General features: G+C 47.5%; 1 long non-coding RNA gene across 1 annotated transcript; it reads left to right on the plus strand.

The window, feature by feature from the left end:
• The first annotated feature begins 980 nt into the window (after positions 1–980).
• On the plus strand, positions 981–9,892 carry LOC133236765 (uncharacterized). Its single transcript, XR_009733015.1, has 2 exons — positions 981–1,494; positions 9,533–9,892. It is a non-coding gene; the product is annotated as an uncharacterized LOC133236765 (long non-coding RNA).
• The last annotated feature ends 4,970 nt before the right edge of the window (positions 9,893–14,862 follow it).

The following is a 14,862-nucleotide window of genomic DNA, read 5'->3' on the forward strand; positions in this document are numbered from 1 at the left end:
CAGCCTGGAGCTTCGTGCCCTGGGCAAGGGCACTCAGATACGGGTCACCTGCATGCAGGGGAATGCCCTCATCTGCCTCTTCTCCCAGATGTCAGTTCCGAGGAATCCGGAAGACAGGAGTTCTCACTTCAGAGGGGGACCCGCCAGCCGTGTCTGGAAGAGACTCAGGCAGCACCAAGCCTCTACCAGCCGCAGGAGAGGAGCCAGCAGAAAAAGAGATGAGGCAACATGGCAAGAAATAAGATTCTGTGTGCAAACAGAGGCTCCCCACAAAAACACTGAGATCAGGAAGGACATGTGGGTGGGTGGGCACTTGACCAGACTTAGAAGTGAGTCAGGGCCACTGCTACCCTCACTAGTAACCTCTGCTACCCCGAGTCCCAGTCCTAGCAGAGCAGAAACCGGGAGTTTGGGGGCAGCCACACCCGGGGGCTGGGCTGGCTCCCAGCAGAGGGGTCCAGGCCAGCCCTGGGCCAGAGCACAGACGTGCCAACTGGTAACTCAGCTTTCTCTCTGCAAGTCCCTGAGCTGTGCAGGAGGCTGAGTGTCCCGCAGGCCTGGGAAACACAGCATCTAAAGAAATAGGCTCAGTTATGTCCAGCTCCTGCCCCTCCTCCCGAGCGCTCAGAGCAGGCGCTCTGCTGGATCTCAGCTTTACCTGCCTGGAGGCTGAGATGGCAACACAGTCTGTGGAGTCCCGGCTCTGAACCCCTGAGAGCAGGCAAGGGGAGCTGCCAGGCCCCTTGTGAAAGGACTGATTGGAGACAGGTGGGGACGAAAAAGAAGCTGCTCAAAGCTGCAGTCAGAGCCCAAACCCACAGAGCATTTGGCGAGCGCTTCCCAGCCCCGTCGAGTCCTCTGGGGGGCATCTGTCACTCCGCCAACCTGATGGGCCTCATGATTAATAAAGCAGCGTCCCCCCAGCCAGGCCAGGCCCCCCTCCCCTGCCCCACCCAAACCTCTGCTCCCACGTGCCGTTATTTGCGCCCAGTCCTGGGCCGATGCGGGGAGAGAGAGAGAGATGAAAGGAGCCTGCTGTCTGCCTCACCTGGATGCTGGCGGCTGCAGCAGAGACAGGGGAGGGCAGAGTCCAGACGGGGAGGGCTGCTGAGGGCCCCCGCTCCCACTGTAGGCGCCAAACTGGCCTCCAGACTGGAACTCTGAACCAGCCACACACACAAGCCACATGTGTGCTTTGCAAGTTTCTAGTAGCCACACTGAAAACACATACCAAGAAATTAGCTTTAATATTACATTTAATCCGATATATCCCCAACATTATCATGTTTGGTATCCCAAACATGTAATCAATATAAATAGTGAGATGGATAATTCACATTCCTTTTATCAGATCAAATCTTTGAAATTCAGTGTATTTTTTGACATTTACAGACTCTCTCCGTCGGACCAGTCACGTTCCCTGCTCGCCTGCAGGGCGGGTCTAGAATGATTCGGCACTTTTCAAAAGCACCAGCCGATGCCCCAGGCACGAAGGTATCGTGTGTGTGTGTGTGTGTGTGTGTGTGTGTGTGCGCTCAGCTGCCCGGTCACGTCCGACTCTTTGCGACCCCATGGACTGTAGCCCCCGCCCCAGGCTCCTCCGTCCATGGGATTCTCCAGGCAAGAATATTGGAGCGGGTAGCCATGCCCTTCTCTAGCGGATCTTCCCGACCCGGGAGTCGAACCCTCATCTCCTGCATTGGCAGGTGGATTCTTTGCCACTGTGCCATCTGGAAAGCCCAAGGTGTCATATATATAATGGTGCTAAAATAGCGCCTGAAACCATGAGATGGGAATTGTTTAATTTACTAGAATTTCACAAGGGGCGCAGATACCACGTGCGGTTGGGAGACTCGCTTTGGGAAGCTCACTGGGGAAAGAATGGGGGTAAGAGTTGGAGGTGGGTCAGCGGCACAGAGAATGTTAGGGTGATTATAGGAGAAGCCTGAGCTCCAGCCTTTCAGGGGCTCCCTGGACACCTGAAACCAAAAGGAACCACGAGAGGGGACTCAGGGAGAAGGACCTGCCGCGACTCCTTTATTATTGGAAGAATTGTAACCGCGCCAGTGGCCAGTGAGAGGACACTGAAGACACTGAGCCCCTCACGTGAAAGGACATCTTGTCGTGGCCAAAATACCGTTTTTTTATATTAGGATATCCTAATCAAGAATTTTGAGGTGGGAGAGAAAAGCAGGACTGAGTGGAATCGCTTGGAGGAGCTGGTCTCTATTTAGTAAGTGCGAAGGGAAAATATGACAGAGTCGCCATTGTCTTTACTAGGTAGCAGCATTATGTGCAACGGCACCCACTCCAGTGCCCTCGCCTGGAAAACCCCACGGACGGAGGGGCCTGGCGGGCTGCAGTCCATGGGGTCGCTAAGAGTCGGACACGACTGAGCGACTTCCCTTTCACTTTTCACTGTCGTGCACTGGAGAAGGAAATGGCAACCCACTCCAGTGTTCCTGCCTGGAGAGTCTCAGGGACGGGGGAACCTGGTGGGCTGCCGTCTACGGGGTCGCACAGAGTCAGACATGACTGAAGCGACTTAGCAGCAGAAGCTGCATTATGGGTGATTTTTCTGGACTTTCCAATGCTGTTCTGATAAACATGTGTTACTCTGGATCTAGAAAGAAGAGCTAGAATGAACAACAAAATCCAAGGACTCGCTTCCCGGAATCCCCTTCTTGTGTAACTGCTCAGTCACGCGCGGGTGCTGCAGCGTGCATGTCTGTGCGGGTGTGCAAGTGTGCGTGGGCATGCGTGTCCACGGTGTACACGTGTCCTTCTGAGCCTGGTCCCTACTACCACTCAGCACATCTGGCAAGAGGCAGCTACTTCCACTGGAACATAATAGTTTCCTTGGATTCTGTTAATTGGCTGAAATAATCTTTCTGTGGCCATTCTGGATTCATTTCTAATCCCCAGATCCCCAAGTGCTAGTTCAGAGACTGCATCTTTGGCAAATGCTTCCAGCGAAGTGTAGAATGGTTTGCCCCCGCACTTTATGCGTAAATAAGACAATAAATCACCTCTCATCTCCATGCCCTCAATACAGAGGCAAAGAACGTGAGGTGATTTGCAGCAGAACCTGAAGCTGCATCGCAGCCCTGCATCTCATCACAGCAGGCTGAGGGCACAGCTGTTCAGAGGGTCATGTTCCAACTGCCTGATTCATGTTAGAGGGGAAGGGGAGAAAGACAGCTGACAGTAAATTGAGAGCAGAGATTTTAACCTATTCAGGAATAAAAATCCTAAGTGATGATTAAAAGAACCTTGAATCATTAAATATTTACAGTTGCAACCTATTCGGCTAAGACACATATGCCCAGAGGGTCAGTTTAGAAAACAAAAATCATATATTGTGGGAACTCTTTTTTTCCAGCAATACGGCAGTTGTGGCAACCCATAAGAAAAGCACGTCCTAAAAACTCTGGGTTAGCTCTCTGGGCAAATGCACCCAGTGAAAAAGAGTTAAAAACCGGCTTAAAAGAACAGTAGGAGGTGAGTGAATGATGTGGTATTTTATTTCCACATATGTACACACACACACATGCGTGATGGAATATGATTCATCCGTAAGAAAAGAAATCTTGCATTTGCAGCAGCATGGAAGGGCACCTCGGGCCTTGTGCTGCGTGAGATGAGCCTGACCCGCTTGCCTGCGCTCAGTCCGGTCCGACTCTGTGTGACCATGTGGACTGAAGCACACCAGGCTCCTCTGTCCGTGGGATTCTCCAAGCAGGAATACTGGAGTGGGCTGCCATTTCCTTCTCTGGGGGATCTTCCTGACTGAGGGATGGAGCCCTCCTCCTGCACAGTGTCTCCTGCACTGGCAGGCAGATTCTTTACCACTAGCATCACTTGGGAAGCCAAAGAAGTCAGACGGAGAAACACAAAAGCTGTGTGCCCTCACACGTGAAATCTTGAAAACCAACAAAGAGCGCATGGACGTAGCGCCCGGATCAGCGATTCCCAGAGGCGGAGGCAGGAGGGCGGGAGCGAATGTGAGTAAAGGGCCAGAAGGCACAAATCCCCAGTTATAGAATAAATAAAGCATGGGGCTGTGACGTACAGCATGGTGACTATAGTAATAATACTGTGTCACATTCTTGAAAGTTGCTTGGAGAGTAAAATTTAAAAGTCCCCTTGAGTGGGAAATGGCAACCCACTCCAGTATTCTTGCCTGGAAAATTCTGTGGACAGAGGAGCCTGGCGGGCTACAGTCCATGGAGTCTCAAAGAATCAGACACGACTGAGCACAAGCAAGGGCCCACCCTCAATCCAGGGTGATCTCATCTCAAAATCCACGATCACACGTGCAAAGATTGTTTTTCCAAATAAGATCACCTTTTCTTGTTATGGGGGTTACCACTTCTGCATACCTTTGCGGACACTATTAAACCTGCTGCAATCTGGTAAAAATAAATAAATAAATATCCTCAGCACAAGAAAAAAAAAATGTTTTTTAACTATATGTGAGGATGGATGACACCAGAGGCCAGCGGCGGTGGCCGGGAGGAGCAACCCCACCTTCAAGGAGCAGTGGCTGAGCAGGCGCAGGAGGGCCTAAAGGAGCCATTCCACGTTCAAGGTCAGAAGGGGCGACGGTGAGGAGATACCCCTCGTCCAAGGTAAGGAGCAGCAGCTGCGCTTTGCTGAAGCAGCCGTGAAGAGATACCCCACGTCCAAGGTAAGAGAAACCCAAATAAGACGGTAGGTGTTGCAAGAGGGCGTCGGAGGACAGACACACTGAAACCATACTCACAGAAAATTAGTCAATCTAATCACACTAGGACCACAGCCTTGTCTAACTCAATGAAACTAAGCCATGCCCGTGGGGCCACCCAAGACAGGCGGGTCATGGAGGAGAGATCTGACAGAATGTGGTCAGTAAGTGCCCAATATGCTTCTTCTATGAAGACCTACAAGACCTTTTAGAACTAACACCTAAAAAAGATAACCTTTTCATTATAGGGGACTGGAATGCAAAAGTAGGAAGTCAAGAAACACCTGGAGTAACAGGCAAATTTGGCCTTGGAATACGGAATGAAGCAGGGCAAAGACTAATAGAGTTTTGCCAAGAAAATGCACTGGTCATAGCAAACACCCTCTTTCAACAACACAAGAGAAGACTCTACACATGGACATCACCAGATGGTCAACACCGAAATCAGATTGATTATATTCTTTGCAGCCAAAGATGGAGAAGCTCTATACAGTCAACAAAAACAAGGCTAGGAGCTGACTGTGGCTCAGATCATGAACTCCTTATTGCCAAATTCAGACTGAAATTGAACCAAGTAGGAAAAACCACTAGACCATTCAGGTATGACCTAAATCAAATCCCTTATGATTATACAGTGGAAGTGAGAAATAGATTTAAGGGACTAGATCTGATAGATAGAGTGCCTGATGAACTATGGAATGAGGTTCGTGACATTGTACAGGAGACAGGGATCAAGACCATCCCCATGGAAAAGAAATGCAAAAAAAGCAAAATGGCTGTCTGGGGAGGCCTTACAAATAGCTGTGAAAAGAAGAGAAGCGAAAAGCAAAGGAGAAAAGGAAAGATATAAGCATCTGAATGCAGAGTTCCAAAGAATAGCAAGAAGAGATAAGAAAGCCTTCCCCAGCGATCAATGCAAAGAAATAGAGGAAAACAACACAATGGGAAAGACTAGAGATCTCGCCAAGAAAATTAGAGATACCAAGGGAACATTTCATGCAAAGATGGGCTCGATAAAGGACAGAAATGGTATGGACCTAACAGAAGCAGAAGATATCAAGAAGAGGTGGCAAGAATACACAGAAGAACTGTACAAAAAATTTCTTCACGACCCAGATAATCACGATGGTGTGATCACTCACCTAGAGCCAGACATCCTGGAATGTGAAGTCAAGTGGGCCTTAGAAAGCATCACTACGAACAAAGCTAGTGGAGGTGATGGAATTCCAGTTGAGCTATTTCAAATCCTGAAAGATGGTGCTGTGAAAGTGCTGCACTCAATATGCCAGCAAATTTGGAAAACTCAGCAGTGGCCACAGGACTGGAAAAGGTCAGTTTTCATTCCAATCCCAAAGAAAGGCAATGCCGAAGAATGCTCAAAGTACCGCACAATTGCACTCATCTCACATGCTAGTAAAGTAATGCTCAAAATTCTCCAAGCCAGGCTTCAGCAATATGTGAACCGTGAACTTCCAGTTGTTCAAGCAGGTTTTAGAAAAGGCAGAGGAACCAGAGACCAAATTGCCAACATCCGCTGGATCATCGAAAAAGCAAGAGAGTCCAGCAAAACATCTATTTCTGCTTTATTGACTATGCCAAAGCCTTTGACTGTGTGGATCACATTAAACTGTGGAAAATTCTGAAAGAGATGGGAATACCAGACCACCTGACCTGCCTCTTGAGAAATTTGTATGCAGGTCAGGAAGCAACTGTTAGAATTGGACATGGAACAACAGACTGGTTCCAAATAGGAAAAAGAGTACATCAAGGCTGTATATTGTCACCCTGCTTATTTAACTTATATGCAGAGTACATCATGAGAAATCCTGGGCTGGAAGAAGCACAAGCTGGAATCAAGATTGCCGGGAGAAATATCAATAACCTCAGATATGCAGATGACACCACCCTTATGGCAGAAAGTGAAGAGGAACTAAAAAGCTTCTTGATGAAAGTGAAAGTGGAGAGTGAAAAAGTTGGCTTAAAACTCAACTTTCAGAAAACAAAGATCATGGCATCTGGTCCCATCACTTCATGGGAAATAGATGGGAAAACAGTGGAAACAGTGGCAGACTTTATTTTGGGGGGCTCCAAAATCACTACAGATGGTGACTGCAGCCATGAAATTAAAAGACGCTTACTCCTTGGAAGGAAAGTTATGACCAACCTAGACAGCATATTCAAAAGCAGAGACATTACTTTGCCAACAAAGGTTCGTCTAGTCAAGGCTATGGTTTTTCCTGTGGACATGTATGGATGTGAGAGTTGGACTGTGAAGAAGGCTGAGCGCCGAAGAATTGATGCTTTTGAACTGTGGTGTTGGAGAAGACTCTTGAGAGTCCCTTGGACTGCAAGGAGATCCAATCAGTCCATTCTGAAGGAGATCAGCCCTGGGATTTCTTTGGAAGGAATGATGCTAAAGCTGAAACTCCAGTACTTTGGCCACCTCATGCGAAGAGTTGACTCATTGGAAAAGACTCTGATGCTGAGAGGGATTGGGGGCAGGAGGAGAAGGGGACAAGAGAGGATGAGATGGCTGGATGGCGTCACTGACTCGATGGACGTGAGTCTGAGTGAACTCCGGGAGTTGGTGATGGACAGGGAGGCCTAGCGTGCTGCGATTCATGGGGTCACAAAGAGTCAGGCACGATTGAGTGACTGAACTGAACTGAACTGAACTGAGGATGGATGCTAACGACTATTTTGGTAATCACTTCTCAATGTTATGTTGCATACCTGGAACTAACATAATGTTACATATAAATTATATCTCAATAAAAAATGAAAAAAAAAACTAGAAAAGAATAAGAAATTAAATACAAATAAAATAGAAGGGAGGAAATAATAAAGGTAAGAGCAGGAAGCAATGAACTACAAAACCAATGAGCAGGAGAGAAAACCCACAAAGTCAAAGGTTGGTTCTTTGGAGACTCCTGGTGGCTCAGCGGTAAAGAATCTGCCTGCAATGCAGGAGATGCAGGGGATGCCTGTTCATTCCCTGGGTTGGGACGATCCCCTGGAGAAGGAAATGGCAACCCACTCCAGTATTCTTGCCTGGGAAATCCCGTGGACGGAGGAGCCTGGTGGGCTACAGTCCATGGGGTCGCAAAGAGTCAGACATGACGTAGCAACCAAACAATAATGAAATTGAAAACCCCCAAGTCGGACTTATCAAGAATAAGAGAGAAAGATGAAGGAAGAGAACATAAACGGACAATGTCAAGATTCAATATGTATTAAAAAGATAATAACAGGGTATTATAAACAATTATGCCAATACGTTTGCAACAGAGATGAAATGGAAAAAGCTCTCGAAAAGCACAACTTACTAAAATTGTCATCAAAAAATAGAAAAGGGCCTCTAGATCTGTGAAAGAAACTGAATCCATAATTAAAAACCTTTCCACAAAAAGAAGTCTAGTCCCAAGCAAGACTGCTTGTAAATTCCCCCATGCCTCTCTTACACAAACTCTTTTAGAAAACAGGTAGCACAGGAATACGTTCCAGCTCGTTTTACAAGGGCTTGATGCCGTGATCTGTCAAAGATATAATAGGAAAGTAAAATTATAGGCCAATTTCTGTCAGACTAAGATGTAAAAATTCAAAACTGAATAGGAACAAATCAAACCCAGCAAGTGTAGTTTATTCCAGGAGGGCAAGATTGATTTAACATTCAAGAATCGTCAATGCAGTTCACCACATTAACAGAATGAGGGACACACACAAGCATCTCAATAGATCCAGAAAACGTTTTTGATAAAATTTCATACTCATTTATAATAAAAATTTTAAAATAACTTAGCAAACTAGACCTAGAAGAACATATTTCCTTAATCTGGTAAAGAGAAAATTCAAAAGCCTGCCGCCAATAATATACATAAAATTGAAATATGGAGCACTTTCCCCCGACCCTCAGACTGAACCAGACAAGGACGGCCACAATCGTTGCTTCTTTCGACTGTGTCGGTTATATTAGTCTCTGTAAAGTGGCCAGAAAAATAAAAGGTATAAACTTTCTGTAAAATTTTTTTTAAAAAGGCAAAATAATGACTGTGTACATAAAATGCTGAAAACCATCCACAAACTCTCAGAATCAGTGGTTGAATTTAGCAAGGCTATTTCATACATGGTTAATATACAGAAGTCCAATCAGGTGTTCTAGAAGGTGGCTCAAAGTCTAGCTAACCTTGACCTTACCTTCTCCACCCAGCTGATGTTAGTGGAGACGGAAGCATGGCTGCAGCCACCTCCACGTTCATTGCAGGAGGATGAGGGGGTGCCCCCAGAGCGGGCACAAGTCCTTTGTCTAGAGAAGCAAGTCTTCAGGGAGTTGTTGGTTATGAACAGAAGACCCAAGGTGCTGGCTGCAGTGGGGAATTCCGGTAAGAGAAACTGAAGTTCTGTGTATTGTAATATGAAAGGCTAGTCCCCGTGAAGTAGATAATGATCTACTTTTGAATACCTTTCAGCTCCTGGAAAAAGGTCAACAGAGGGCATAGAAAGGACCCTGGCTGTAAGTGGACCCCAGAAATGTGCTGAGAGGCAGGGCCTGAGGAGTATTTTGAGTTGTTTCCTAATTTGCATCTTAACTCCTCTCTAGTAACCAAGGAAATGGCAACCCACTCCAGTGTTCTTGCCTGGAGAATCCCAGGGACGGGGGATCCTGGTGGGCTGTGCCATCTATGGGGTCGCACAGAGTCGGACACGACTGAAGCGACTTAGCAGCAGCAGCAGCAGTAACCACCAGTGGTTTCAGCAAACGTTTATTAGCTGTTAATTAGGGGCTGGTTTATTTTGGCACTTTCTTAGGAAACAAAGGAAGGCTAGGATGGTGCTGGCAGGTGAATTGTCCACAGGAAGACCGGAGGTGGTGAAGAGGTGGGAGGAGCCGGGGAGAGAACCCGGCTGCCAGCGTGGCCAGGACCAGCTGATGCCCGAAGACCACGGCTGATACGCGTTCGCTGGGAACCCTCAGAAACACTTAGGAGGGGACTGAACTTACTGAAACCAAATGTGGGGTGTGGACTTGAGTTATTCTATTCAGTTAGCAAGAGAATGGTCACCTCTCAGTTATCTGCAGATTCGGGGACATTCAGGTTACATTGAATTACTGTACTGATAATAAGTAATGTTCATGGCAAAATAAAACACTATTTAGTTCGCAAAGCATTTCTGTTTGCTATATCATTTCATAGATGATTCATTACATGTAAGTTTCCAAACCTATCCCGATATTTGGAAGAGAATGTATTTTCCCTGAACAGTGCATGTAAAAACATTTAAACAGACCCTAGCACCATCTTAGAATAGAGTTACACAGTTATTCGTCCAGGACTAGCTCAGGTGGTAAAGAATCTTCCTACGATGCCAGAGACCTGGGTTTGATTCCTGGGTTGGGAAGATCCCCTGGAGAAGGAAATGGCAATCCACACCAGTATTCTTGCCTGGAAAATACCATGGACAGAGGAGCCTGGCGGGACCCCCATGGGGTCACAAGAGTCAGACACGACTTAACGACTAAACCGCCACCACCACACAGTTATTCATTACAATTAGTAAGTAATTCATTCTCTGTACAATAAAGCCAACCTCCCAACCCATTTGAAATAAGACTTTGACTACCCCGAGCTCTTCAGCAGCATCATTTTTGGGAGCTGGTTGACCCTCCCTTGTGGCTTAGCCAGGGGGCCTCTGAGCCTCCTCCTCTCAGATGTCAGGATGCGTGGAAATGTGGTAGAGAGGATAAAAAAGAGCCTCCGAAAGACTCGTGTGTCAGATGAAGTAAATACTCTGCTTCCACCGCAAGGACTAACCTGAAAAGATGGCAACGGAAACGGAGGTCCTGATGGTGACGAGAGCAGAGTCAGCAGGAATGGTGTTTGCTGCACCCGTGAATAACCTCGCCTGGCTTTTCTTCCCCTGAACCAGCGGGCACCAACCTTTTTGCCACCAGGGATCAGTTTCTTGGAAGACAATTTTTCCACGAGACTGGGGAGCACAGGATGGTTTCAGAATGACTCCAGCACCGGACACCTACTATTACTTGGTTTCTATTATTACTGCATCAGCTCCTCCTCAGGTCATCAGGTGTTAGATCACAGAGCCTGTGGACCCCCAACCTAACGGAAGCTAATCAGTCAGTCCTCTCTTCCTCAACCAAGCGTTGACCTCGTATTCCCAGGTGGCGCTAGTGGTAAAGAACCTGCCTGCCAATGCAGCAGACGTAAGAGATGTGGGTTCGATCCCTGGGTTGGGAAGATCCCCTGAAGGAGGGCATGGCAACCCACTCCAGTGTTCTTGCCTGAATAATCCCCATAGACAGAGGAGCCTGGCAGGCTACAGTCCGTGGGGTCGCAAAGAGTGGGATGTGACTGATAGAGCATGCACACACGTGCATTAACTACAGTAACCATGAAAGCATTTACAAAGTTCAGCCGAGGCGGCCACAGCAAGCCAGCAAGAAGCTCTGCACCGTGAACAAGGGATCGGGCTGCAGACATTCTTCTGGAGGACAAGGCTAGTGCCACAGTATCATTTTTTTAAGTTAAAAACAAGACTGCTTTATACTAATATAGAAAGAATATGCTTCCAAAATTTGCTTTATTCATTAATAAAAAAACTGGCAGAATTGCAAAGCTCATTCAAAGAGAACTGGAAAGACTGAGTCCTGAACGATGTAACGCTGTAATAAGACTGTTCAGTTAGACATAAAACAGGTTTTCTGTCTGCAGGGCAACGAACCCAAGACTTCTGTCACTATCATTGCTAAAGAAGAAAAAAAATGTGTCCCTCCCGGACACACACAGTCATCTCCAGCTTATAAATCTCCACGTCGACATCTAATTTCTAACATCTGTTGTTGTTGTTTAGTCACTAAGTCGTGTCCGGTTCTTTTGTGATTCCCATGGATAGGCTCCTCTGTCCATGGGATTTCCCAGAGAAGAATACTGGAGTGGGTTGCCATTCCCTTCCCCGGGGATCTTCCCAACCCAGGAATCAAACCCATGTCTCCTGTACTGCAGGCAGATTCTCTACCCCTGAGCCACCTGGGAAGTGCTTCTAACACCTAACCAGTCGTAGGAAGTAAGTGAGACAGGAATGACTCCCTTTAGACGATGCTTGAAAATGACGATCAAAGGACACGGTCATCCTTTCTCTTATCCAATGTGGGGGTATTTTTTTAAGACTTAGGATACACAGGACAATGAATAAAAGAAGCGTTCGGTGCATGGCTGTAAGAATTTAGCCTTTCACCTACTCACTGCAGCAAGTTGCTCTGGCATTTCTGTACTTACTGGTGTGTTTTTTTTTAATGACTGATTTCTACAACAAGCATAGAGACCCCAGGGCTGTCTTGCTCCCCAGAAGGAAGGATCTTTATGGAAACATCTGAACTGCCTTCCTTTGCTATCACGACATCTTCAAGGCTCTACCGGAAGGCGCACAAGGTTCAGGGCATTCAGACTTTCCCCTTAACCAGTGAAATCTAAAGAACTTGATGGTCATGTCTTTCAAAAAAAAATACAGAAATAGATCTTCAAGAAAACAGGTCAGGCCAACTCAGAAGGGGAGGAAAAAAAACCTTATCCTTGGGAGGAGCAGTTAGTTCATTTGACTTTTTCTAAGAACTTTGGCCTTGGGGCAGCCTCGGGAGGTGTGCCCACACACACTGGGCTGTCTGCCGCTGGACAAGTCAGGGCCATTATGATGTTCCTGGGGAAGTGCCATGATGCTCACAGTGGGGGTCTCTCCCCTGCTCAGACCCCGAGCCAGAAAGGGCCCTAACACTGCATCCTGACCACACAGCTCATCAGGGAAGGAGAGAAACTGTAGGTCTGCAGCCATAACGTCTTGTAGGGAGGTTTGGAGCCAAGCAAAGGCTGCTATAAAAGCCAACAAATGACAACTTGGCTCGCAGAGACTGCTTCGTGTCCAGGCTGGTTTGGAATCTTCCATCAGAGGCCACGAATGCTAGCAATGTTGGTAGCGGTGGTCACTTCACCTAAACAGATGTCCTGAGCCCTGTGGGGGCTGTGGCGGGCTGGAGACCGCCTCTTCCCTTGGCAGTGGGAAATTGCTACCCAGGGCCTCTCCCTGTGACCATGTGGGAACAGTGGGCTGGTGTTGCCAAAGCTTCTGGTGTTTTTTAAGCTGGAAACTCAATGTGTGTGTGCAATCTCTTAGTTTCAACTTTGATTCCTTTTTTTTTTCCCCCTGAATGTTAAGGAAAAGCGAAGAAAACACATCTCTGAGCCAGGAGGTAGTGCCCTCTGCAGGGATGGTTCCCTTTCTCTCAGAACCAGCATCCCCAGTGGTCCCTAAACACCCTGCTTCCAGACCATCTGGTCCCCATCCCCAGTACCTCATCGGCAGAGTATTTTTCTGTCTTGCCTCTTTGGGTGGAAGATGCTCAGGCAAACTTTTTTGGTATAATTTTATGCATTTATTTTTACTTTTTTGGCTGTGCTGGGTCTTTGCTGCTGCCCGGCTTTCTCACGTCGCTGTGAGGGGGTCTGCTCTCCAGCTGTGATGCACTGGCTTCTCATCGCGGTGGCTGCTCTTGTTGTCAAGCATGGACTGGAGGGTGCTTGGGCCTCAGTCGTTCAGCACTCGGGCTCAGCAGTTGTGGCTCCTGGACTCTAGAGCACCGGCTTCAGGAGCTATGGCGGACGGGTTTAGTTGCTCCAAGGCACGTGGATTCTTCCCGGAACAGGGATCGAAGCTGTGTCCCCTGCATCGGCAGGCAGATTCCTTAACCACCAAGCCACCAAGGAAGCCCTCAGGCAAACTTCTGATTCAGTCCCTCCTAAGGTTTGCCTTTCAAATCATCTTTCTTTGCTTGATCTCCTGAAGCCTTTGGATGAGTAATGTTTTACCTCTGCATTTGACCTTTGGCATCCAGAGAACACACCCTAATTTGAGCCTGGCATCCCACTACTGCTTGTTGAACAAAGATTCTGGGCTAATGTGTGAGAAAGAGACAGAGAGACAGAGGCAGGGTGTTGAGGGGCTGGGGCACTGGAGGAATTAGTAATAAGAATATTGAATTGAGTTCAGAGAAATGGGTTTTTCCCAAAACACAGGCTGGGATATGAACAGCGCGGGACGCTGAGGACTTGAACCTGACAAAACCACGACTGTTTTCTTAGCCTCACTGCATGACACTTCCCAGCAGTGGCTTCTCAGCCCTGGCCGCACATGACGACTCAGGAAGCCTTTATTTATAACATAGAAATCACTGGGCACCACCCCCAAAAATTCTGATTCAATTGTCTGGACTATATGACTTGGCTTCAGTACTTTTTAAAAGTTCTCCACTGATCTTAATGCGCAACAGGGTTACGAACCACGGAATGGGGAAAAGTCCCTGAGCCTTGCCAACTGAAAACTGGCACTCGCCCTCAGCCTCTGCAAGGATTAGGTCACGAGGGGCTGAGACCACTGACCTTCAACACCCCCTGAAAGGAGTTCAGGGCAGAGATCAGGAACGAGGCACCCTGTGCTCCAGGGAAAACTGGCAGAACAGGCCTTCAGAGAGTTGTATATTTTCAGGAGAAGCTTTTACGAGCCGTTTCTTGCATCTCCTCATATCTAGAAAAGCACTGAGATCACTGGTGGAGACCCCCGCTCCTGTAACCGGCAGCAAGCAGTGCTTGCCTGCACCCACCCGCTCTTCACCAGAGTCCTGTGCATCACTGATCCTTCCCCCACCTTCTGGAGCACTTTGCCAGAACCATCCGAAACGCTGTGTCCTTGGCTAGAGTCCTCGTTTTGCCCCAGAGGAAACAGCATGCTGGTTCGGAAGGCAGATTTTCAAGCCAGCTTCAGAGTGAGCTTCGGTTCTGCCTGCACAGCTCTGTGACCTTGGCCAACATGCCTGGGATATCTGAGGCTCACTCAGTCATGGAAACACAGAGGCGAGTGCCGACCTCACGGGGCTGTGTGAGATGAAGCACTGTTGGTAAAGTGCTTGGTAAGTGTACACCGAATTACGGCTGTTATTATTATCAGCAGGGCTGAGGGAGAATTTGCTGACCATTCATTATTTAACAATATTTTAAATAATCTTGTCATTTAAAAATAACATGCTAAGCATCCATATAAAATCTGACCCCGTAAAATGTGTGCTTTCTAAAAGT

This window comes from Bos javanicus, chromosome 23 (genome assembly GCF_032452875.1).
Source record: "Bos javanicus breed banteng chromosome 23, ARS-OSU_banteng_1.0, whole genome shotgun sequence".
NCBI classification, from domain to species: Eukaryota; Metazoa; Chordata; class Mammalia; order Artiodactyla; family Bovidae; genus Bos; species Bos javanicus.